This window comes from Schistocerca cancellata, chromosome 4 (genome assembly GCF_023864275.1).
Source record: "Schistocerca cancellata isolate TAMUIC-IGC-003103 chromosome 4, iqSchCanc2.1, whole genome shotgun sequence".
Classification (NCBI taxonomy): domain Eukaryota; kingdom Metazoa; phylum Arthropoda; class Insecta; order Orthoptera; family Acrididae; genus Schistocerca; species Schistocerca cancellata.
Genome location: NC_064629.1, coordinates 4,672,082 through 4,696,241, shown reverse-complemented (window position 1 = coordinate 4,696,241; position 24,160 = coordinate 4,672,082).

Genomic DNA, 24,160 nt, shown 5'->3' with positions numbered 1-24,160 from the left:
CGGCTGGAGGACGATGTATTGAATCGGGACGCAATTTGAGTGATCCATCGTCATTAGGTGGCCATGAATGTTACAATTCACTATCTGTTATTCGTCCGATTCGAAAATCTTTGACTCACAGCAGAACGGCCGTAAGGTGCCCGAGGCAGCAATAGACCCCTAGAGACAAGCCTGCTGGAGGACGATGTATTGAATCGGGACCCAATTTGAGTGATCCATCGTCATTAGGTGGACCTGAACGTTACAATTCACTATCAGTTTTTCGTCCGATTCGAAAATCTTTGACTCACAGCAGAACGCCCATAAGGTGCCCGAGGCAGCAATAGACCCATGGAGACAAGCCTGCTGGAGGACGATGTATTGAATCGGGACGCAATTTGAGTGATCCATCGTCATTAGGTGGTCCTGAACGTTACAATTCACTATCATTTTTTCGTCCGATTCGAAAATTTTTGACTCACAGCAGAACGGCCATAAGGTGCCCGAGGCAGCAATAGACCCATGGAGACAAGTCGGCTGGAGGACGATGTATTGAATCGGGACGCAATTTGAGTTATCCATCGTCATTAGGTGGCCCTGAAAGTTACAATTAATTCACTATCAGTTTTTCGTCCGATTCGAAAATCTTTGACTCACAGCAGAACGGCCATAAGGTGCCCGAGGCAGCAATAGACCCATGGAGACAAGTCTGCTGGAGGACGATGTATTGAATCGGGACGCAATTTGAGTGATCCATCGTCATTAGGTGGCCCTGAATGTTACAATTCACTATCAGTTTTTCGTCCGATTCGAAAATCTGTGAGTCACAGCAGAACGGCCATAAGGTGCCCGAGGCAGCAATAGACCCATGGAGACAAGTCTGCAGGATGACGATGTATTGAATCGCGACGCAATTTGAGTGTTCCATCGTCATTAGGAGGCCCTGAATGTTAGAATTAACTATCAATTTTTCTTCCCATTCGATAAACTAGACTCACGGGAGAACGACCATAAGGTGCCCGAGGCAGCAATAGACCCATGGAGACAAGTCGGCTGGAGGACGATGTATTGAATCGGGACGCAATTTGAGTGATCCATCGTCATTAGGTGGCCCTGAACGTTACAATTCACTATCAGTTTTTCGTCCGATTCAAAAATCTTTGACCCACAGCAGAACGCCATAATGTGACCGAGGCAGCAATAGACACATGGAGACTAGTCTGCTGGAGCACGAGGTATTGAATCGGGACGCAATTTGTGTGGTCCATCCTCATTTGGTGGCCCTGAATGTTACAATTCACTATCAGCTTTTCATCCGATTCGAAAATCTTTGACTCACAGCAGAACGGCCATAAGGTGCCCGTGGCAGCAATAGACCCATAGAGACAAGCCTGCTGGAGGACGATGTATTGAATCGGGACGCAATTTGAGTGATCCATCGTCATTAGGTGGACCTGAACGTTACAATTCACTATCAGTTTTTCGTCCGATTCGAAAATCTTTGACTCACAGCAGAACGGCCGTAAGGTGCCCGAGGCAGCAATAGACCCATGGAGACAAGTCGGCTGGAGGACGATGTATTGGATCGGGACGCAATTTGAGTGATCCATCGTCATTAGGTGGCCCTGAATGTTACAATTCACTATCAGTTTTTCGTCAGATTTGAAAATCTTTGAGTCACAGCAGAACGGCCATAAGGTGCCCGAGGCAGCAATAGACCCATGGAGACAAGTCTGCTGGAGGACTATGTATTGAATCGGAACGCAATTTGAGTTATCCATCGTCATTAAGTGGCCCTGAACGTTACATTTCACTATCAGTTTTTCGTCCGATTCGAAAATCTTAGACTCACAGCAGAACGGCCATAAGGTGCCCGAGGCAGCAATAGACCCATGGAGACAAGTCTGCTGGAGGACGATGTATTGAATCGGGACGCAATTTGAGTGATCCATCGTCATTAGGTGACCCTGAACGTTACAATTCACTATCAGTTTTTCGGCGCATTCGATAATCTAGACTCACAGCAGAACGGCCATAAGGTGCCTGCTGGAGGACGATGTATTGAATCGGGACGCAATTTGAGTGATCCATCGTCATTAGGTGGCCCTGAACGTTACAATTCACTATCAGTTCTTCGTCCGATTCGAAAATCTTTGACCCACAGCAGAACGGCCATAAGGTGCCCGAGGCAGCAATAGACCCATGGAGACAAGTCGGCTGGAGGACGATGTATTGAATCGGGACGCAATTTGAGTGATCCATCGTCATTAGGTGGCCATGAATGTTACAATTCACTATCTGTTATTCGTCCGATTCGAAAATCTTTGACTCACAGCAGAACGGCCATAAGGTGCCCGAGGCAGCAATAGGCCCATGGAGACAAGTCTGCTGGAGGACGATGTATTGAATCGGGATGCAATTTGAGTGATCCATCGTCATTAGGTGGCCCTGAACGTTACAATTCACTATCAGTTTTTCGTCCGATTCGAAAATCTTTGACTCACAGCAGAACGGCCATAAGGTGCCCGAGGCAGCAATAGACCCATGGAGACAAGTCGGCTGGAGGACGATGTATTGAATCGGGACGCAATTTGAGTTATCCATCGTCATTAGGTGGCCCTGAAAGTTACAATTAATTCACTATCAGTTTTTCGTCCGATTCGAAAATCTTTGACTCACAGCAGAACGGCCATAAGGTGCCCGAGGCAGCAATAGACCCATGGAGACAAGTCTGCTGGAGGACGATGTATTGAATCGGGACGCAATTTGAGTGATTCATCGTCATTAGGTGACCCTGAACGTTACAATTCACTATCAGTTTTTCGTCGCATTCGATAATCTAGACTCACAGCAGAAGGGCCATAATGTGCCCGAGGCAGCAATAGACCCATGGAGTCAAGTCGGCTGGAGAACGATGTATTGAATCGGGACGCAATTTGAGTGATCCATCGTCATTAGGTGGCCCTGAATGTTACAATTCACTATCAGTTTTTCGTCCGATTCGAAAATCTGTGAGTCACAGCAGAACGGCCATAAGGTGCCCGAGGCAGCAATAGACCCATGGAGACAAGTCTGCAGGATGACGATGTATTGAATCGCGACGCAATTTGAGTGTTCCATCGTCATTAGGAGGCCCTGAATGTTAGAATTAACTATCAATTTTTCTTCCCATTCGATAAACTAGACTCACGGGAGAACGACCATAAGGTGCCCGAGGCAGCAATAGACCCATGGAGACAAGTCGGCTGGAGGACGATGTATTGATTCGGGACGCAATTTGAGTGATCCATCGTCATTAGGTGGCCCTGAACGTTACAATTCACTATCAGTTTTTCGTCCGATTCAAAAATCTTTGACTCACAGCAGAACGGCCATAATGTGCCCGAGGCAGCAATAGACCCATGGAGACTAGTCTGATGGAGCACGAGGTATTGAATCGGGACGCAATTTGAGTGATCCATCGTCATTAGGTGGCCCTGAACGTTACAATTCACTATCAGTTTTTCGTCCGGATCGAAAATCTTTGACTCACAGCAGAACGGCCATAAGGTGCCCGAGGCAGCAATAGACCCATGGAGACAAGTCTGCTGGAGGACGATGTATTGAATCGGGACGCAATTTGAATGATCCATCGTCGTTAGGTGGCCCTGAACGTTACAATTCACTATCAGTTCTTCGTCCGATTCGAAAATCATTGACCCACAGCAGAACGGCCATAAGGTGCTTGAGGCAGCAATAGACCCATGGAGACAAGTCGGCTGGAGGACGATGTATTGAATCGGGACGCAATTTGAGTGATCCATCGTCATTAGGTGGACCTGAACCTTACAATTCACTATCAGTTTTTCGTCCGATTCGAAAATCTTAGACTCACAGCAGAACGGCCATAAGGTGCCCGAGGCAGCAATAGACCCATGGAGACAAGTCGGCTGGAGGACGATGTATTGAATCGGGACGCAATTTGAGTGATCCATCGTCATTAGGTGGCCCTGAATGTTACAATTCACTATCAGTTTTTCGTCAGATTTGAAAATCCTAGAGTCACAGCAGAACGGCCATAAGGTGCCCGAGGCAGCAATAGACCCATGGAGACAAGTCTGCTGGAGGACTATGTATTGAATCGCGACGCAATTTGAGTTATCCATCGTCATTAAGTGGCCCTGACCGTTACAATTCACTATCAGTTCTTCGTCCGATTCGAAAATCTTTGACCCACAGCAGAACGGCCATAAGGTGCCCTGGAGGACGATGTATTGAATCGGGACGCAATTTGAGTTATCCATCGTCATTAGGTGGCCCTGAAATTTAAAATTAATTCACTATCAGTTTTTCGTCCGATTCGAAAATCTTTGACTCACAGCAGAACGGCCATAAGGTGCCCGAGGCAGCAATAGACCCATGGAGACAAGTCGGCTGGAGGACGATGTATTGAATCGGGACGCAATTTGAGTGATTCATCGTCATTAGGTGGCCCTGAATGTTACAATTCACTATCAGTTTTTCGTCAGATTTGAAAATCTTTGAGTCACAGCAGAACGGCCATAAGGTGCCCGAGGCAGCAATAGACCCATGGAGACAAGTCTGCTGGAGGACTATGTATTGAATCGGGACGCAATTTGAGTTATCCATCGTCATTAGGTGGCCCTGAACGTTACAATTCACTATCAGTTCTGCGTCCGATTCGAAAATCTTTGACCCACAGCAGAACGGCCATAAGGTGCCCGAGGCAGCAATAGACCCATGGAGACAAGTCGGCTGGAGGACGATGTATTGAATCGGGACGCAATTTGAGTTATCCATCGTCATTAGGTGGCCCTGAACGTTACAATTCACTATCAGTTCTTCGTCCGATTCGAAAATCTTTGACTCACAGCAGAGTGTTCCATCGTCATTAGGAGGCCCTGAATGTTAGAATTAACTATCAGTTTTTCGTCCCAATCGATAATCTAGACTCACGGGAGAACGACCATAAGGTGCCCGAGGCAGCAATAGACCCATGGAGACAAGTCTGCAGGATGACGATGTATTGAATCGCGACGCAATTTGAGTGTTCCATCGTCATTAGGCGGCCCTGAATGTTGGAATTAACTATCAGTTTTTCGTCCCATTCGGTAATCTAGACTCACGGGAGAACGACCATAAGGTGCCCGAGGCAGCAATAGACCCATGGAGACAAGTCAGGTGGAGGACGATGTATTGAATCGGGACGCAATTTGAGTTATCCATCGTCATTAGGTGGCCCTGAACGTTACAATTCACTATCTGTTCTTCGTCCGATTCGAAAATCTTTGACCCACAGCAGAATGGCCATAATGTGCCCGAGGCAGCAATAGACCCATGGAGACAAGTCGGCTGGAGGACGATGAATTGAATCGGGACGTAATTTGAGTGATCGATCGTCATTAGGTGGCCCTGAATGTTACAATTCACTATCTGTTTTTCGTCCGTTTCGAAAATCTTTGACTCACAGCAGAACGGCCATAAGCTGCCCGAGGCAGCAATAGACCCATGGAGACAAGTCTGCTGGAGGACGATGTATTGAATCGGGACGCAATTTGAGTGATCCATCGTCATTAGGTGGCCCTGAAAGTTACAATTTACCTTCAGTTTTTCGTCCGTTTCGAAAATCATTGACTCACAGCAGAACGGCCGTAAGGTGCCCGAGGCAGCAATAGACGCATGGAGACAAGTCTGCTGGATGACGATGTATAGAATCGCGACGCAATTTGAGTGTTCCATCGTCATTAGGAGGCCCTAAATGTTACAATTAACTATCAGTTTTTCGTCCCATTCGATAATCTAGACTCACGGGAGAACGACCATAAGGTGCCCGAGGCAGCAATAGACCCATGGAGACAAGTCTGCTGGAGGACGATGTATTGAATCGGGACGCAATTTGAGTGATCCATCGTCATTAGGTGGCCCTGAACGTTACAATTCACTATCAGTTTTTCGTCCGATTCGAAAATCTTTGACTCACAGCAGAACGGCCATAAGGTGCCCGAGGCAGCAATAGACCCATGGAGACAAGTCGGCTGGAGGACGATGTATTGAATCGGGACGCAATTTGAGTGATCCATCGTCATTAGGTGGCCCTGAATGTTACAATTCACTATCAGTTTTTCGTCAGATTTGAAAATCTTTGAGTCACAGCAGAACGGCCATAAGGTGCCCGAGGCAGCAATAGACCCATGGAGACAAGTCAGCTGGAGGACGATGTATTGAATCTGGACGCAATTTGAGTTATCCATCGTCATTAGGTGGCCCTGAACGTTACAATTCACTATCTGTTCTTCGTCCGATTCGAAAATCTTTGACCCACAGCAGAACGGCCATAATGTGCCCGAGGCAGCAATAGACCCATGGAGACAAGTCGGCTGGAGGACGATGTATTGAATCGGGACGCAATTTGAGTTATCCATCGTCATTAGGTGGCCCTGAAAGTTACAATTAAAACACTATCAGTTTTTCGTCCGATTCGAAAATCTTTGACTCATAGCAGAACGGCCATAAGCTGCCCGAGGCAGCAATAGACCCATGGAGACAAGTCTGCTGGAGGACGATGTATTGAATCGGGACGCAATTTGAGTTATCCATCGTCATTAGGTGGCCCTGAACGTTACAATTCACTATCAGTTCTACGTCCGATTCGAAAATCTTTGACCCACAGCAGAACGGCCATAAGGTGCCCGAGGCAGCAATAGACCCATGGAGACAAGTCGGCTGGAGGACGATGTATTGAATCGGGACGCAATTTGAGTTATCCATCGTCATTAGGTGGCCCTGAACGTTACAATTCACTATGAGTTCTTCGTCCGATTCGAAAATCTTTGACTCACAGCAGAGTGTTCCATCGTCATTAGGAGGCCCTGAATGTTAGAATTAACTATCAGTTTTTCGTCCCAATCGATAATCTAGACTCACGGGAGAACGACCATAAGGTGCCCGAGGCAGCAATAGACCCATGGAAACAAGTCTGCTGGATGACGATGTATTGAATTGGGACGCAATTTGTGTGGTCCATCCTCATTAGGTGGCCCTGAATGTTACAATTCACTATCAGTTTTTCGTCCGATTCGAAAATCTTTGACTCACAGCAGAACGGCCATAAGGTGCCCGAGGCAGCAATAGACCCATGGAGACAAGCCTGCTGGAGGACGATGTATTGAATCGGGACGCAATTTGAGTGATCCATCGTCATTAGGTGGCCCTGAACGTTACTATTCACTATCAATTTTTCGTCCGATTCGAAAATCTTTGACTCACAGCAGAACGGCCATAAGGTGCCCGAGGCAGCAATAGACCCATGGAGACAAGTCGGCTGGAGGACGATGTATTGAATCGGGACGCAATTTGAGTGATCCATCGTCATTAGGTGGCCCTGACTGTTACAATTCACTATCAGTTTTTCGTCCGAATCGATAATCTTTGACTCACAGCAGAACGGCCATAAGGTGCCCGAGGCAGCAATAGAGCCATGGAGACAAGTCTGCTGGAGGACGATGTATTGAATCGGGACGCAATTTGAGTTATCCATCGTCATTAGGTGGCCCTGAACGTTACAATTCACTTTCAGTTCTTCGTCCGATTCCAAAATCTTTGACCCACAGCAGAACGGCCATAAGGTGCCCGAGGCAGCAATAGACCCATGGAGACAAGTCGGCTGGAGGACGATGTATTGAATCGGGACGCAATTTGAGTTATCCATCGTCATTAGGTGGCCCTGAAAGTTACAATTAATTTACTATCAGTTTTTCGTCCGATTCGAAAATCTTTGACTCACTGCAGAACGGCCATAAGGTGCCCGAGGCAGCAATAGACCCATGGAGACAAGTCGGCTGGAGGACGATGTATTGAATCGGGACGTAATTGAGTGATCGATCGTCATTAGGTGGCCCTGAATGTTACAATTCACTATCAGTTTTTCGTCCGATTCGAAAATCTTTGACTCACAGCAGAACGGCCATAAGCTGCCCGAGGCAGCAATAGACCTATGGAGACAAGTCTGCTGGAGGACGATGTATTGAATCGGGACGCAATTTGAGTGATCGATCGTCATTAGGTGGCCCTGAACGTTACAATTCACTATCAGTTCTACGTCCGATTCGAAAATCTTTGACCCACAGCAGAACGGCCATAAGGTGCCCGAGGCAGCAATAGACCCATGGAGACAAGTCGGCTGGAGGACGATGTATTGAATCGGGACGCAATTTGAGTTATCCATCGTCATTAGGTGGCCCTGAACGTTACAATTCACTATCAGTTCTTCGTCCGATTCGAAAATCTTTGACTCACAGCAGAGTGTTCCATCGTCATTAGGAGGCCCTGAATGTTAGAATTAACTATCAGTTTTTCGTCCCAATCGATAATCTATACTCACGGGAGAACGACCATAAGGTGCCCGAGGCAGCAATAGACCCATGGAGACAAGTCTGCAGGATGACGATGTATTGAATCGCGACGCAATTTGAGTGATCCGTCGTTATTAGGCGGCCCTGAATGTTGGAATTAACTATCAGTTTTTCGTCCCATTCGATAATCTAGACTCACGGGAGAACGACCATAAGGTGCCCGAGGCAGCAATAGACCCATGGAAACAAGTCTGCTGGATGACGATGTATTGAATCGGGACGCAATTTGTGTGGTCCATCCTCATTAGGTGGCCCTGAATGTTACAATTCACTATCAGTTTTTCGTCCGATTAGAAAATCTTTGACTCACAGCAGAACGGCCATAAGGTGCCCGAGGCAGCAATAGACCCATGGAGACAAGCCTGCTGGAGGACGATGTATTGAATCGGGACGCAATTTGAGTGATCCATCGTCATTAGGTGGCCCTGAACGTTACTATTCACTATCAGTTTTTCGTCCGATTCGAAAATCTTTGACTCACAGCAGAACGGCCATAAGGTGCCCGAGGCAGCAACAGACCCATGGAGACAAGTCGGCTGGAGGACGATGTATTGAATCGGGACGCAATTTGAGTGATCTATCGTCATTAGGTGGCCCTGACTGTTACAATTCACTATCAGTTTTTCGTCCGAATCGATAATCTTTGACTCACAGCAGAACGGCCATAAGGTGCCCGAGGCAGCAATAGAGCCATGGAGACAAGTCTGCTGGAGGACGATGTATTGAATCGGGACGCAATTTGAGTTATCCATCGTCATTAGGTGGCCCTGAACGTTACATTTCACTTTCAGTTCTTCGTCCGATTCCAAAATCTTTGACCCACAGCAGAACGGCCATAAGGTGCCCGAGGCAGCAATAGACCCATGGAGACAAGTCGGCTGGAGGACGATGTATTGAATCGGGACGCAATTTGAGTTATCCATCGTCATTAGGTGGCCCTGAAAGTTACAATTAATTTACTATCAGTTTTTCGTCCGATTCGAAATTCTTTGATTCACTGCAGAACGGCCATAAGGTGCCCGAGGCAGCAATAGACCCATGGAGACAAGTCGGCTGGAGGACGATGTATTGAATCGGGACGTAATTTGAGTGATCGATCGTCATTAGGTGGCCCTGAATGTTACAATTCACTATCTGTTTTTCGTCCGTTTCGAAAATCTTTGACTCACAGCAAAACGGCCATAAGCTGCCCGAGGCAGCAATAGACCCATGGAGACAAGTCTGCTGGAGGACGATGTATTGAATCGGGACGCAATTTGAGTGATCCATCGTCATTAGGTGGCCCTGAAAGTTACAATTTACCTTCAGTTTTTCGTCCGTTTCGAAAATCATTGACTCACAGCAGAACGGCCATAAGGTGCCCGAGGCAGCAATAGACCCATGGAGACAAGTCTGCTGGATGACGATGTATAGAATCGCGACGCAATTTGAGTGTTCCATCGTCATTAGGAGGCCCTAAATGTTACAATTAACTAACAGTTTTTCGTCCCATTCGATCATCTAGACTCACGTGAGAACGACCATAAGGTGCCCGAGGCAGCAATAGACCCATGGAGACAAGTCTGCTGGAGGACGATGTATTGAATCGGGACGCAATTTGAGTGATCCATCGTCATTAGGTGGCCCTGAAAGTTACAATTCACTATCAGTTTTTCGTCCGATTCGAAAATCATTGACTCACAGCAGAACGGCCATAAGGTGCCCGAGGCACCAATAGACCCATGGAGACAAGTCTGCTGGAGGACGATGTATTGAATCGGGACGCAATTTGATTGATCCATCGTCATTAGGTGGCCCTGAACGTTACAATTCACTATCAGTTTTTCGTCCGATTCGAAAATCTTTGACTCACAGCAGAACGGCCATAAGGAGCCCGAGGCAGCAATAGACCCATGGAGACAAGTCTGCTGGAGGACGATGTATTGAATCGGGACGCAATTTGAGTGATCCATCGTCATTAGGTGGCCCTGAACGTTACATTTCACTATCAGTTTTTCGTTGCATTCGATAATCTAGACTCACGGGAGAACGACCACAAGGTGCCCGAGGCAGCAATAGATCCATAGAGACAAGTCGGCTGGAGGACGATGTATTGAATCGCGACGCAATTTGAGTTATCCATCGTCATTAAGTGGCCCTGAACGTTACAATTCACTATCAGTTCTTCGTCCGATTCGAAAATCTTTGACCCACAGCAGAACGGCCATAAGGTGCCCTGGAGGACGATGTATTGAATCGGGACGCAATTTGAGTTATCCATCGTCATTAGGTGGCCCTGAAATTTAAAATTAATTCACTATCAGTTTTTCGTCCGATTCGAAAATCTTTGACTCACAGCAGAACGGCCATAAGGTGCCCGAGGCAGCAATAGACCCATGGAGACAAGTCGGCTGGAGGACGATGTATTGAATCGGGACGCAATTTGAGTGATCCATCGTCATTAGGTGGCCCTGAATGTTACAATTCACTATCAGTTTTTCGTCAGATTTGAAAATCTTTGAGTCACAGCAGAACGGCCATAAGGTGCCCGAGGCAGCAATAGACCCATGGAGACAAGTCTGCTGGAGGACTATGTATTGAATCGGGACGCAATTTGAGTTATCCATCGTCATTAGGTGGCCCTGAACGTTACAATTCACTATCAGTTCTGCGTCCGATTCGAAAATCTTTGACCCACAGCAGAACGGCCATAAGGTGCCCGAGGCAGCAATAGACCCATGGAGACAAGTCGGCTGGAGGACGATGTATTGAATCGGGACGCAATTTGAGTTATCCATCGTCATTAGGTGGCCCTGAACGTTACAATTCACTATCAGTTCTTCGTCCGATTCGAAAATCTTTGACTCACAGCAGAGTGTTCCATCGTCATTAGGAGGCCCTGAATGTTAGAATTAACTATCAGTTTTTCGTCCCAATCGATAATCTAGACTCACGGGAGAACGACCATAAGGTGCCCGAGGCAGCAATAGACCCATGGAGACAAGTCTGCAGGATGACGATGTATTGAATCGCGACGCAATTTGAGTGTTCCATCGTCATTAGGCGGCCCTGAATGTTGGAATTAACTATCAGTTTTTCGTCCCATTCGATAATCTAGACTCACGGGAGAACGACCATAAGGTGCCCGAGGCAGCAATAGACCCATGGAGACAAGTCAGGTGGAGGACGATGTATTGAATCGGGACGCAATTTGAGTTATCCATCGTCATTAGGTGGCCCTGAACGTTACAATTCACTATCTGTTCTTCGTCCGATTCGAAAATCTTTGACCCACAGCAGAACGGCCATAATGTGCCCGAGGCAGCAATAGACCCATGGAGACAAGTCGGCTGGAGGACGATGTATTGAATCGGGACGTAATTTGAGTGATCGATCGTCATTAGGTGGCCCTGAATGTTACAATTCACTATCTGTTTTTCGTCCGTTTCGAAAATCTTTGACTCACAGCAGAACGGCCATAAGCTGCCCGAGGCAGCAATAGACCCATGGAGACAAGTCTGCTGGAGGACGATGTATTGAATCGGGACGCAATTTGAGTGATCCATCGTCATTAGGTGGCCCTGAAAGTTACAATTTACCTTCAGTTTTTCGTCCGTTTCGAAAATCATTGACTCACAGCAGAACGGCCATAAGGTGCCCGAGGCAGCAATAGACCCATGGAGACAAGTCTGCTGGATGACGATGTATAGAATCGCGACGCAATTTGAGTGTTCCATCGTCATTAGGAGGCCCTAAATGTTACAATTAACTATCAGTTTTTCGTCCCATTCGATAATCTAGACTCACGGGAGAACGACCATAAGGTGCCCGAGGCAGCAATAGACCCATGGAGACAAGTCTGCTGGAGGACGATGTATTGAATCGGGACGCAATTTGAGTGATCCATCGTCATTAGGTGGCCCTGAACGTTACAATTCACTATCAGTTTTTCGTCCGATTCGAAAATCTTTGACTCACAGCAGAACGGCCATAAGGTGCCCGAGGCAACAATAGACCCATGGAGACAAGTCGGCTGGAGGACGATGTATTGAATCGGGACGCAATTTGAGTGATCCATCGTCATTAGGTGGCCCTGAATGTTACAATTCACTATCAGTTTTTCGTCAGATTTGAAAATCTTTGAGTCACAGCAGAACGGCCATAAGGTGCCCGAGGCAGCAATAGACCCATGGAGACAAGTCAGCTGGAGGACGATGTATTGAATCGGGACGCAATTTGAGTTATCCATCGTCATTAGGTGGCCCTGAACGTTACAATTCACTATCTGTTCTTCGTCCGATTCGAAAATCTTTGACCCACAGCAGAACGGCCATAATGTGCCCGAGGCAGCAATAGACCCATGGAGACAAGTCGGCTGGAGGACGATGTATTGAATCGGGACGCAATTTCAGTTATCCATCGTCATTAGGTGGCCCTGAAAGTTACAATTAAAACACTATCAGTTTTTCGTCCGATTCGAAAATCTTTGACTCATAGCAGAACGGCCATAAGCTGCCCGAGGCAGCAATAGACCCATGGAGACAAGTCTGCTGGAGGACGATGTATTGAATCGGGACGCAATTTGAGTTATCCATCGTCATTAGGTGGCCCTGAACGTTACAATTCACTATCAGTTCTACGTCCGATTCGAAAATCTTTGACCCACAGCAGAACGGCCATAAGGTGCCCGAGGCAGCAATAGACCCATGGAGACAAGTCGGTTGGAGGACGATGTATTGAATCGGGACGCAATTTGAGTTATCCATCGTCATTAGGTGGCCCTGAACGTTACAATTCACTATCAGTTCTTCGTCCGATTCGAAAATCTTTGACTCACAGCAGAGTGTTCCATCGTCATTAGGAGGCCCTGAATGTTAGAATTAACTATCAGTTTTTCGTCCCAATCGATAATCTAGACTCACGGGAGAACGACCATAAGGTGCCCGAGGCAGCAATAGACCCATGGAGACAAGTCTGCAGGATGACGATGTATTGAATCGCGACGCAATTTGAGTGTTCCATCGTCATTAGGCGGCCCTGAATGTTGGAATTAACTATCAGTTTTTCGTCCCATTCGATAATCTAGACTCACGGGAGAACGACCATAAGGTGCCCGAGGCAGCAATAGACCCATGGAAACAAGTCTGCTGGATGACGATGTATTGAATTGGGACGCAATTTGTGTGGTCCATCCTCATTAGGTGGCCCTGAATGTTACAATTCACTATCAGTTTTTCGTCCGATTCGAAAATCTTTGACTCACAGCAGAACGGCCATAAGGTGCCCGAGGCAGCAATAGAGCCATGGAGACAAGTCTGCTGGAGGACGATGTATTGAATCGGGACGCAATTTGAGTTATCCATCGTCATTAGGTGGCCCTGAACGTTACAATTCACTTTCAGTTCTTCGTCCGATTCCAAAATCTTTGACCCACAGCAGAACGGCCATAAGGTGCCCGAGGCAGCAATAGACCCATGGAGACAAGTCGGCTGGAGGACGATGTATTGAATCGGGACGCAATTTGAGTTATCCATCGTCATTAGGTGGCCCTGAAAGTTACAATTAATTTACTATCAGTTTTTCGTCCGATTCGAAAATCTTTGACTCACTGCAGAACGGCCATAAGGTGCCCGAGGCAGCAATAGACCCATGGAGACAAGTCGGCTGGAGGACGATGTATTGAATCGGGACGTAATTGAGTAATCGATCGTCATTAGGTGGCCCTGAATGTTACAATTCACTATCAGTTTTTCGTCCGTTTCGAAAATCTTTGACTCACAGCAGAACGGCCATAAGCTGCCCGAGGCAGCAATAGACCTATGGAGACAAGTCTGCTGGAACACGATGTATTGAATCGGGACGCAATTTGAGTGATCGATCGTCATTAGGTGGCCCTGAACGTTACAATTCACTATCAGTTCTACGTCCGATTCGAAAATCTTTGACCCACAGCAGAACGGCCATAAGGTGCCCGAGGCAGCAATAGACCCATGGAGACAAGTCGGCTGGAGGACGATGTATTGAATCGGGACGCAATTTGAGTTATCCATCGTCATTAGGTGGCCCTGAACGTTACAATTCACTATCAGTTCTTCGTCCGATTCGAAAATCTTTGACTCACAGCAGAGTGTTCCATCGTCATTAGGAGGCCCTGAATGTTAGAATTAACTATCAGTTTTTCGTCCCAATCGATAATCTATACTCACGGGAGAACGACCAAAAGGTGCCCGAGGCAGCAATAGACCCATGGAGACAAGTCTGCAGGATGACGATGTATTGAATCGCGACGCAATTTGAGTGATCCGTCGTTATTAGGCGGCCCTGAATGTTGGAATTAACTATCAGTTTTTCGTCCCATTCGATAATCTAGACTCACGGGAGAACGACCATAAGGTGCCCGAGGCAGCAATAGACCCATGGAAACAAGTCTGCTGGAGGACGATGTATTGAATCGGGACGCAATTTGAGTGATCCATCGTCATTAGGTGGCCCTGAACGTTACTATTCACTATCAGTTTTTCGTCCGATTCGAAAATCTTTGACTCACAGCAGAACGGCCATAAGGTGCCCGAGGCAGCAACAGACCCATGGAGACAAGTCGGCTGGAGGACGATGTATTGAATCGGGACGCAATTTGAGTGATCCATCGTCATTAGGTGGCCCTGACTGTTACAATTCACTATCAGTTTTTCGTCCGAATCGATAATCTTTGACTCACAGCAGAACGGCCATAAGGTGCCCGAGGCAGCAATAGAGCCATGGAGACAAGTCTGCTGGAGGACGATGTATTGAATCGGGACGCAATTTGAGTTATCCATCGTCATTAGGTGGCCCTGAACGTTACATTTCACTTTCAGTTCTTCGTCCGATTCCAAAATCTTTGACCCACAGCAGAACGGCCATAAGGTGCCCGAGGCAGCAATAGACCCATGGAGACAAGTCGGCTGGAGGACGATGTATTGAATCGGGACGCAATTTGAGTTATCCATCGTCATTAGGTGGCCCTGAAAGTTACAATTAATTTACTATCAGTTTTTCGTCCGATTCGAAAATCTTTGATTCACTGCAGAACGGCCATAAGGTGCCCGAGGCAGCAATAGACCCATGGAGACAAGTCGGCTGGAGGACGATGTATTGAATCGGGACGTAATTTGAGTGATCGATCGTCATTAGGTGGCCCTGAATGTTACAATTCACTATCTGTTTTTCGTCCGTTTCGAAAATCTTTGACTCACAGCAAAACGGCCATAAGCTGCCCGAGGCAGCAATAGACCCATGGAGACAAGTCTGCTGGAGGACGATGTATTGAATCGGGACGCAATTTGAGTGATCCATCGTCATTAGGTGGCCCTGAAAGTTACAATTTACCTTCAGTTTTTCGTCCGTTTCGAAAATCATTGACTCACAGCAGAACGGCCATAAGGTGCCCGAAGCAGCAATAGACCCATGGAGACAAGTCTGCTGGATGACGATGTATAGAATCGCGACGCAATTTGAGTGTTCCATCGTCATTAGGAGGCCCTAAATGTTACAATTAACTAACAGTTTTTCGTCCCATTCGATAATCTAGACTCACGTGAGAACGACCATAAGGTGCCCGAGGCAGCAATAGACCCATGGAGACAAGTCTGCTGGAGGACGATGTATTGAATCGGGACGCAATTTGAGTGATCCATCGTCATTAGGTGGCCCTGAAAGTTACAATTCACTATCAGTTTTTCGTCCGATTCGAAAATCATTGAGTCACAGCAGAACGGCCATAAGGTGCCCGAGGCACCAATAGACCCATGGAGACAAGTCTGCTGGAGGACGATGTATTGAATCGGGACGCAATTTGATTGATCCATCGTCATTAGGTGGCCCTGAACGTTACAATTCACTATCAGTTTTTCGTCCGATTCGAAAATTTTTGACTCACAGCAGAACGGCCATAAGGAGCCCGAGGCAGCAATAGACCCATGGAGACAAGTCTGCTGGAGGACGATGTATTGAATCGGGACGCAATTTGAGTGATCCATCGTCATTAGGTGGCCCTGAACGTTACATTTCACTATCAGTTTTTCGTCGCATTCGATAATCTAGACTCACGGGAGAACGACCACAAGGTGCCCGAGGCAGCAATAGATCCATAGAGACAAGTCGGCTGGAGGACGATGTATTGAATCGGGACGCAATTTGAGTGATCCATCGTCATTAGGTGGCCCTGAACGTTACAATTCACTATCAGTTTTTCGTCCGAATCGAAAATCTTTGACCCACAGCAGAACGGCCATAATGTTCCCGAGGCAGCAATAGACCCATGGAGACTAATCTGCTGGAGCACGAGGTATTGAATCGGGACGCAATTTGAGTGTTCCATCGTCATTAGGAGGCCCTGAACGTTACAATTCACTATCAGTTTTTCGTCCGATTCGAAAATCTATGACTCACAACAGAACGCCCATAAGGTGCCCGAGGCAGCAATAGACCCATGGAGACAAGTCCGCTGGAGGACGATGTATTGAATCGGGACGCAATTTGAGTGATCCATCGTCATTAGGTGGCCCTGAAAGTTACAATTCACTATCAGTTTTTCGACCGATTCAAAATCTTTGACTCACAGCAGAACGGCCATAAGGTGCCCGAGGCAGCAATAGACCCATGGAGACAAGTCTGCTGGAGGACGTCGTATTGAATCGGGACGCAATTTGAGTGATCCATCGTCATTAGGTGGCCCTGTACGTTACAATTCACTATCAGTTTTTCGTCCCATTCGATAATCTAGAACACAGCAGAACGGCCATAAGGTGCCCGAGGCAGCAATAGACCCATGGAGACAAGTCGGCTGGAGGACGATGTGTTGAATCGGGACGCAATTTGAGTGATCCATCGTCATTAGGTGGCCCTGAATGTTACAATTCACTATCAGTTTTTCGTCAGATTTGAAAATCTTTGAGTCACAGCAGAACGGCCATAAGGTGCCCGAGGCAGCAATAGACCCATCGAGACAAGTCAGCTGGAGGACGATGTATTGAATCGGGACGCAATTTGAGTTATCCATCGTCATTAGGTTGCCCTGAACGTTACAATTCACTATCAGTTCTTCGTCCCATTCGAAAAACTTTGACCCACAGCAGAACGGCCATAAGGTGTTCGAGGCAGCAATAGACCCATGGAGACAAGTCGCTGGAGGACGATGTATTGAATCGGGACGCAATTTGAGTGATCCATCGTCATTAGGTGGCCCTGAACGATACAATTCACTATCAGTTTTTCGTCGCATTCGATATTCTAGACTCACAGCAGAACGGCCATAAGGTGCCCGACTCAGCAATAGACCCATGGAGACAAGTCTGCTGGAGGACGATGTATTGAATCGGGACGCAATTTGAGTTATCCATCGTCATTCGGTGGCCCTGAATGTTACAATTCACTATCAGTTTTTCGTCAGATTCGAAAATCTGTGAGTCACAGCAGAACGGTCATAGGCTGCCCGAGGCAGCAATAGGCCCATGGAGACAAGTCTGCTGGAGGACGATGTATTGAATCGGGACGCAATTTGAGTGATCCATCGTCATTAGGTGTCCCTGAACGTTACAATACACTATCAGTTCTTCGTCCGATTCGAAAATCTTTGACCCACAGCAGAACGGCCATAAGGTGCCCGAGGCAGCAATAGACCCATGGAGACAAGTCGGCTGGAGGACGATGTATTGTATCGGGACGCAATTTGAGTGATCCATCGTCATTAGGTGGCCCTGAACGTTACAATTCACTATCAGTTTTTCGTCCGATTCGAAAATCTTTGACTCACAGCAGAACGGCCATAAGGTGCCCGAGGCAGCAATAGACCCATGGAGACAAGTCGGCTGGAGGACGATGTATTGAATCGGGACGCAATTTGAGTGATCCATCGTCATTAGGTGGCCCTGAATGTTACAATTCACTATCAGTTTTTCGTCAGATTTGAAAATCTTTGAGTCACAGCAGAACGGCCATAAGGTGCCCGAGGCAGCAATAGACCCATGGAGACAAGTCAGCTGGAGGACGATGTATTGAATCGGGACGCAATTTGAGTGATCCATCGTCATTAGGTGGCCCTGAAGGTTACAATTCACTATCAGTTCTTCGTCCGATTCGAAAATCATTGACCCACAGCAGAACGGCCATAAGGTGCCCGAGGCAGCAATAGACCCATGGAGACAAGTCGGATGGAGGACGATGTATTGAATCGGGACGCAATTTGAGTGATCCATCGTCATTAGGTGGCCCTGAACGTTACAATTCACTATCAGTTCTTCGTCCGATTCGATAATCATTGACCCACAGCATAACGGCCATAAGGTGCCCGAGGCAGCAATAGACCCATGGAGACAAGTCGGCTGGAGGACGATGTATTGAATCGGGACGCAATTTGAGTGATCCATCGTCATTAGGTGGCCATGAATGTTACAATTCACTATCTGTTATTCGTCCGATTCGAAAATCTTTGACTCACAGCAGAACGGCCATAAGGTGCCCGAGGCAGCAATAGACCCATGGAGACAAGTCTGCTGGAGGACGATGTATTGAATCGGGACGCAATTTGAGTGATCCATCGTCATTAGGTGGCCCTGAACGTACAATTCACTATCAGTTTTTCGTCCGATTCAAAAATCTTTGACTCACAGCAGAACGGCCATAAGGTGCCCGAGGCAGCAATAGACCCATGGAGACAAGTCTGCTGGAGGACGATGTATTGTATCGGGACGCAATTTGAGTGATCCATCGTCATTAGGTTACCCTGAACGTTACAATTCACTATCAGTTTTTCGTCGCATTCGATAATCTAGACTCACAGCAGAACGGCCATAAGGTGCCCGAGGCAGCAATAGACCCATGGAGTCAAGTCGGCTGGAGAACGATGTATTGAATCGGGACGCAATTTGAGTGATCCATCGTCATTAGGTGGCCCTGAATGTTACAATTCACTATCAGATTTCGTCCGATTCGAAAATCTTTGACTCACAGCAGAACGGCCATAAGGTGCCCGAGGCAGCAATAGACCCATGGAGACAAGTCTGCAGGATGACAATGTATTGAATCGCGACGCAATTTGAGTGTTCCATCGTCATTAGGAGGCCCTGAATGTTAGAATTAACTATCAGTTTTTCGTCCCATTCGATAATCTAGACTCACGGGAGAACGACCATAAGGTGCCCGAGGCAGCAATAGACCCATGGAGACAAGTCGGCTGGAGGACGATGTATTGAATCGGGACGCAATTTGAGTGATCCATCGTCATTAGGTGGCCCTGAACGTTACAATTCACTATCAGTTTTTCGTCCGATTCAAAAATCTTTGACTCACAGCAGAACGGCCATAATGTGCCCGAGGCAGCAATACACACATGGAGACTAGTCTGCTGGAGCGCGAGGTATTGAATCGGGACGCAATTTGAGTGTTCCATCGTCATTAGGTGGCCCTGAACGTTACAATTCACTATCAGTTTTTCGTCCGATTCGAAAATCTTTGACTCACAGCAGAACGGCCATAAGGTGCCCGAGGCAGCAATAGACCCATGGAGACAAGCCTGCTGGAGGACGATGTATTGAATCGGGACGCAATTTGACTGATCCATCGTCTTTAGGTGGCCCTGAACGTTACAATTCACTATCAGTTTTTCGTCCGATTCGAAAATCTTTGACTCACAGCAGAACGGACATAAGGTGCCCGAGGCAGCAATAGACCCATGGAGACAAGTCTGCTTGAGGACGATGTATTGAATCGGGACGCAATTTGAGTGATCCATCGTCATTAGGTGGCCCTGAAGGTTACAATTCACTATCACTTCTTCGTCCGATTCGAAAATCATTGACCCACAGCAGAACGGCCATAAGTTGCCCGAGGCAGCAATAGACCCATGGAGACAAGTCGGCTGGAGGACGATGTATTGAATCGGGACGCAATTTGAGTGATCCATCGTCATTAGGTGGCCATGAATGTTACAATTCACTATCTGTTATTCGTCCGATTCGAAAATCTTTGACTCACAGCAGAACGGCCATAAGATGCCCGAGGCAGCAATAGGCCCATGGAGACAAGTCTGCTGGAGGACGATGTATTGAATCGGGATGCAATTTGAGTGATCCATCGTCATTAGGTGGCCCTGAACGTTACAATTCACTATCAGTTTTTCGTCCGATTCGAAAATCTTTGACTCACAGCAGAACGCCCATAAGGTGTCCGAGGCAGCAATAGACCCATGGAGACAAGTCTGCTGGATGACGATGTATTGAATCGGGACGCAATTTGTGTGGTCCATCCTCATTAGGTGGCCCTGAATGTTACAATTCACTATCAGTTTTTCATCCAATTCGAAAATCTTTGACTCACAGCAGAACGGCCATAATGTGCCCGAGGCAGCAATATACCCATAGAGACAAGCCTGCTGGAGGACGATGTATTGAATCGGGACGCAATTTGAGTGATCCATCGTCAATAGGTGGACCTGAACGTTACAATTCACTATCAGTTTTTCGTCCGATTCGAAAATCTTTGACTCACAGCAGAACGCCCATAAGGTGCCCGAGGCAGCAATAGACCCATGGATACAAGCCTGCTTGAGGACGATGTATTGAATCGGGATGCAATTTGAGTGATCCATCGTCATTAGGTGGCCCTGAACGTTACAATTCACTATCAGTTTTTCGTCAGATTTGAAAATCTTTGAGTCACAGCAGAACGGCCATAAGGTGCCCGAGGCAGCAATAGACCCATGGAGACAAGTCTGCTGGAGGACTAAGTATTGAATCGGGACGCAATTTGAGTTATCCATCGTCATTAAGTGGCCCTGAACGTTACAATTCACTATCAGTTTTTCGTCCGATTCGAAAATCTTTGACTCACAGCAGAACGGCCGTAAGGTGCCCGACGCAGCAATAGACCCATGGAGACAAGTCTGCTGGAGGACGATGTATTGAATCGGGACGCAATTTGAGTGATCCATCGTCATTAGGTGACCCTGAACGTTACAATTCACTATCAGTTTTTCGTCGCATTCGATAATCTAGACTCACAGCAGAACGGCCATAAGGTGCCTGCTGGAGGACGATGTATTGAATCGGGACGCAATTTGAGTGATCCATCGTCATTAGGTGGCCCTGAACGTTACAATTCACTTTCAGTTCTTCGTCCGATTCGAAAATCATTGACCCACAGCAGGACGGTCATAAGGTGCCCGAAACAGCAATAGACCCATGGAGACAAGTCCGCTGGAGGACGATGTATTGAATCGGGACGCAATTTGAGTGATCCATCGTCATTAGGTGGCCATGAATGTTACAATTCACTATCTGTTATTCGTCCGATTCGAAAATCTTTGACTCACAGCAGAACGGCCATAAGGTGCCCCAGGCAGCAATAGGCCCATGGAGACAAGTCTGCTGGAGGACGATGTATTGAATCGGGATGCAATTTGAGTGTTCCATCGTCATTAGGTGGCCCTGAACGTTACAATTCACTATCAGTTTTTCGTCCGATTCGAAAATCTTTGACTCACAGCAGAACGGCCATAAGCTGCCCGAGGCAGCAATAGACCCATGAAGACAAGTCGGCTGGAGGACGATGTATTGAATCGGGACGCAATTTGAGTTATGCATCGTCATTAGGTGGCCCTGAAAGTTACAATTAATTCACTATCAGTTTTTCGTCCGGTTCGAAAATCTTTGACTCACAGCAGAACGGCCATAAGGTGCCCGAGGCAGCAATAGACCCATGGAGACAAGTCTGCTGGAGGACGATGTATTGAATCGGGACGCAATTTGAGTGATCCATCGTCATTAGGTGACCCTGAACGTTACAATTCACTATCAGTTTTTCGTCGCATTCGATAATCTAGACTCACAGCAGAAGGGCCATAAGGTGCCCGAGGCAGCAATAGACCCATGGAGTCAAGTCGGCTGGAGAACGATGTATTGAATCGGGACGCAATTTGAGTGATCCATCGTCATTAGGTGGCCCTGAATGTTACAATTCACTATCAGTTTTTCGTCCGATTCGAAAATCTGTGAGTCACAGCAGAACGGCCATAAGGTGCCCGAGGCAGCAATAGACCCATGGAGACAAGTCTGCAGGTTGACGATGTATTGAATCGCGACGCAATTTGAGTGTTCCATCGTCATTAGGAGGCCCTGAATGTTAGAAATAACTATCAATTTTTCTTCCCATTCGATAAACTAGACTCACGGGAGAACGACCATAAGGTGCCCGAGGCAGCAATAGACCCATGGAGACAAGTCGGCTGGAGGACGATGTATTGAATCGGGACGCAATTTGAGTGATCCATCGTCATTAGGTGGCCCTGAACGTTACAATTCACTATCAGTTTTTCGTCCGATTCAAAAATCTTTGACTCACAGCAGAACGGCCATAATGTGCCCGAGGCAGCAATAGACCCATGGAGACTAGTCTGCTGGAGCACGAGGTATTGAATCGGGACGCAATTTGTGTGGTCCATCCTCATTAGGTGGCCCTGAATGTTACAATTCACTATCAGTTTTTCATCCGATTCGAAAATCTTTGACTCACAGCAGAACGGCCATAAGGTGCCCGAGGCAGCAATAGACCCATAGAGACAAGCCTGCTGGAGGACGATGTATTGAATCGGGACGCAATTTGAGTGATCCATTGTCATTAGGTGGACCTGAACGTTACAATTCACTATCAGTTTTTCGTCCGATTCGAAAATCTTTGACTCACAGCAGAACGGCCGTAAGGTGCCCGAGGCAGCAATAGACCCATGGAGACAAGTCGGCTGGAGGACGATGTATTGAATCGGGACGCAATTTGAGTGATCCATCGTCATTAGGTGGCCCTGAATGTTACAATTCACTATCAGTTTTTCGTCAGATTTGAAAATCTTTGAGTCACAGCAGAACGGCCATAAGGTGCCCGAGGCAGCAATAGACCCATGGAGACAAGTCTGCTGGAGGACTATGTATTGAATCGGGACGCAATTTGAGTTATCCATCGTCATTAAGTGGCCCTGAACGTTACAATTCACTATCAGTTTTTCGTCCGATTCGAAAATCTTTGACTCACAGCAGAACGGCCATAAGGTGCCCGAGGCAGCAATAGACCCATGGAGACAAGTCTGCTGGAGGACGATGTATTGAATCGGGACGCAATTTGAGTGATCCATCGTCATTAGGTGACCCTGAACGTTACAATTCTCTATCAGTTTTTCGTCGCATTCGATAATCTAGACTCACAGCAGAACGGCCATAAGGTGCCTGCTGGAGGACGATGTATTGAATCGGGACGCAATTTGAGTGATCCATCGTCATTAGGTGGCCCTGAACGTTACAATTCACTATCAGTTCTTCGTCCGATTCGAAAATCATTGACCCACAGCAGAACGGCCTTAAGGTGCCCGAGGCAGCAATAGACCCATGGAGACAAGTCGGCTGGAGGACGATGTATTGAATCGGGACGCAATTTGAGTGATCCATCGTCATTAGGTGGCCATGAATGTTACAATTCACTATCTGTTATTCGTCCGATTCGAAAATCTTTGACTCACAGCAGAACGGCCATAAGATGCCCGAGGCAGCAATAGGCCCATGGAGACAAGTCTGCTGGAGGACGATGTATTGAATCGGGATGCAATTTGAGTGATCCATCGTCATTAGGTGGCCCTGAACGTTACAATTCACTATCAGTTTTTCGTCCGATTCGAAAATCTTTGACTCACAGCAGAACGGCCATAAGGTGCCCGAGGCAGCAATAGACCCATGGAGTCAAGTCGGCTGGATGACGATGTATTGAATCGC